The sequence below is a fragment of the Cyprinodon variegatus genome, unplaced genomic scaffold (assembly GCF_000732505.1).
Source record: "Cyprinodon variegatus isolate N-32 unplaced genomic scaffold, C_variegatus-1.0 Scaffold1963, whole genome shotgun sequence".
Taxonomy (NCBI): domain Eukaryota; kingdom Metazoa; phylum Chordata; class Actinopteri; order Cyprinodontiformes; family Cyprinodontidae; genus Cyprinodon; species Cyprinodon variegatus.
Genome location: NW_015152416.1, coordinates 10,790 through 14,266, shown reverse-complemented (window position 1 = coordinate 14,266; position 3,477 = coordinate 10,790).

The window sequence follows — 3,477 nt, the reverse complement described above, 5'->3', positions numbered from 1 at the left end:
TCTGGAAGACCACAAAAATCTTTCCTATCTTCAGACCGCTAAGATGCTTAACCCTCGACAGTCTCGTTGGTACCTATTTTTCTCTCGGTTCAACTTGTCTATTTCTTTTCGCCCAGGATCCAGAAATGTAAAGCCAGATGCCCTCTCTCGACAGTTTTCCCCTAAGGATTCTGAGAAGCCTCCCGATCTCAGTCTCCTTCCAAGCTGCACTGTTGCCTCTGTTACCTGGGAGATTGAGGATCTCATTAAGCAGACCCAGCAGTCAGAGCCAGTACCAGGTACTTGTCCTCCCAATAAACTTTATGTCCCCACAGCCATTCGAGGTCGAGTTATCAACATGATGCACTCTTCCAAGTTCTCAGGTCATCCAGGCGTTAGTAGGACTGTGGCCTTAATCAACCGGCGATTCTGGTGGCCCACCATCCAAAGGGATGTAAAGCCTGTACAACCTGTGCACGGAACAAGCCCTTGCATCAGCAATCCACTGGACTATTACAACCTTTACCCACACCTAGGAGGCCCTGGACGCATATTGCCTTAGACTTCGTCACTGGACTTCCGGTATCTGAAGGTATGACCACAATCCTGACCATCATTGATCGTTTTTCTAAAGCCTGCCATTTGATTCCATTGAGAAAGCTGCCCTCAGCTTTTCAGACAGCCCAACTCCTGGTCAAACATTTCTTTAGATTACATGGGATCCCTCAAGACATCGTCTCCAATCGTGGTCCACAGTTCACTGCTCAGGTTTGGAAGAGTTTTTGTTCTGCACTCGAGGCCAAGGTTTCTCTCACCTCTGGTTATCATCCACAGTCTAATGGTCAAGTTGAGTGCATGAACCAGGAGTTGGAGGCCACACTCAAATGTCTGACCACAACCAACCAATCTGACTGGAGAATTTACCTGCCTTGGGTAGAGTACGCACTCATCTGCCACTGGTTTATCCCCTTTTGAGTTCTCGTTGGGTTATCAACCTCCACTGTTCCCTGCTGATAAGAGGGACATTGCTGTCACCTCTGTCCAGGATCATATCTGTTGGTGTAAAGCTGTTTGGGTCAGAACTCTTGCCGCCCTAAACAGATCTGCGGAGCAGAATCGCAGGTGGGCGGATCGTAGGAGGAGGCCCGCTCCCACGTATGCTCCTGGACAGAAGGTATGGCTATCCCTCTCAAGTCTGTGTCTAGGAAACTTTCTCATTTCATCGGTCCCTACGAGGTTGAGAGAATGGTTGGCCCAGCTGCTGCCCGCCTGCGCCTGCCTTCCTCCCTCCGGATTCATCCTACCTTCCATGTCTCTCAGCTTAAGCTTGTCCTCTCCAGCCCCTTGTGCCCCCCTGCTGAGCCTCCCCCCCCCCCCACCCCCCTTTGTACGTTAACATATTGGGTGCCCAGTTCTTTTATTTTGGACCCTTCCCTCATCTCGGACTTCCATTCCTCTTAGCCCTTGGGCTCTTCTGGACCGCCAGTTGGCAGTCGTTGAGGGGGGGTACTGTTAGGGTTCTGTTTGTGGGAGATGTTTTGGGTTTTCTTTGATTGTCTCCAGTCATCCACTAGATGGTGCACATCTATCCACATTCAAACACAACTTTTGGGCACTTTTCTCCTATTTCTTGGTTATTTCTTATTTCTAAGATTTCAATGTGTTTAAGGAGCTTTAGGGTCGTTATTATTAGCAGAGTACCTGTTTATACCTGTTTGTGTCAAAAAAATCACGCACATTACACAATTTTAATTATTTGTCTATTTGTCTTTGAGCCCTGGCCCTAGAAATGGTATTAAAAGCAGATAAGTTGTTCTCCAAAAGTTAGCTGGTTTAGAGCGGCGAGGTGTATGACATGCGTTCCCATTAAAAGACACGGAGGCAGATGTCTGGTTTGTGGGGGAATTACTGTGGTTCTATAAAGAAATACAAACACCAATCAGTGCAGAACACACCATACATCATACACATAAAATATGTATCTCTTAACATCAAAGACTGTATTCAGCAATAACTCATATATGACTCATATATTGTAAAGGAATATACAGCACACATCGAACATGGTGCAACTTAGCTTAGTAGCTGAACATCAGCATAAAATGCCTAACATTAGGCATACAAAAATTAAATTTGCATGTAATACCATACAGCACAATTAAATACCATTAACTAATCTTCTGACATGTACAGTAGGGCAAGTCAAGTAGGTATATGGATATAAACGATGAATGTTAGGAAAAATTGGGAAATAACGAGCTGTACACTGCTGTATCAGTAGAAAAAACTTTCATGCATCTCACAGGCAGGTGTGGTGCGGACAATGGGGTTTCGAACCCCTATGGTGCATTCATGAGTTTCAGACATATGAAAGCTCACCGAAAACACAATATAAATGAACAGGTTCAAATGGAAAACATCTAAACAACATGAGCTTTCTAACAGGTATGTATGCCACGAGGCACAGGATGTTTTTTTTTTGGAAGTATGGAAATATTAGTATTTCCATACTAATTATTGGCCGGTGTGGAGCTCCAGTCGGGTAAAGTGAGCGGGGTATGTAAAGGGCCGCTGTGCTCATTTTGACATGTGTCCTCTGTGTATCACCACCGTGTGGCTCGCGCCCCGTGGGTTTTTGACCAAAAGAAAAGAGGCAACGGATCGCACCTCGTACAACTGCTCTGATTGCTGGTGGTAACGCGCCCTGCTGCCGCTCTCCTTGTCCTCATCGCCAGTGCGTGTGTGCGTGCGGTTGGGTGGACTAAAAGGTCCATCTCATCTTTGGATCACTTCTGCTCTGTTCTCTTCTTTTTTGGATCTTTTTATTGGACGCCCTTGTCTCTTTACCTGGATTCGGCGGCGTACCTGCTTTAAACTTGGACTGTTCTGACGCTGCGTTTGGGGTGTGGCCTCGTCGTACCCAGTATGCCGCAGACCGTGGCGTGGCAGGAGGACCGCACCCAGCCTTGATGATTTTTTTAATCTGTGTTTTCTACATCGATTAGTTTCTTTCTTTCTTAGTTTCTCTTTCTTTATTTTTATTTTGCTTACAAATGTTTTGATTCTTTCTAAACTTGAAGATTTATTTCTAAAATATTGTTTGTTTATTTTGTTGTGTTTAAATTAGTTTTGTTTAACTGTTTTTCTGTTTGCAGTTGCTGAGGTCCGGCGTCCGTGTGGTGACAGTGTCTACCTCTTTTGTGTGCCGTGATTCCTGGGTTTGGGTTATCTCACTGCGTCTGGTGTGTCAAAGGTTTTTTTTTTTGGTTTGCTGTGTTTGGATGTTGCCCCCATAGTGCTCCTTCGGCCGGCAACCTCAGCCACTGCAGTTTTGTTTTTGGTTTGTTTTTGTTTTTCATTTTTAAAGAATTGGCTTCTAAGAACCGAGTATTTTAGAAAGAATTTACTAAACATTTTTCTACTTTCTGAAGTGCCAACTCAGATGTTTTACCTTCTGCATAATTAACCCTGTGTACCTTAAACCAAAGGGGTAATATT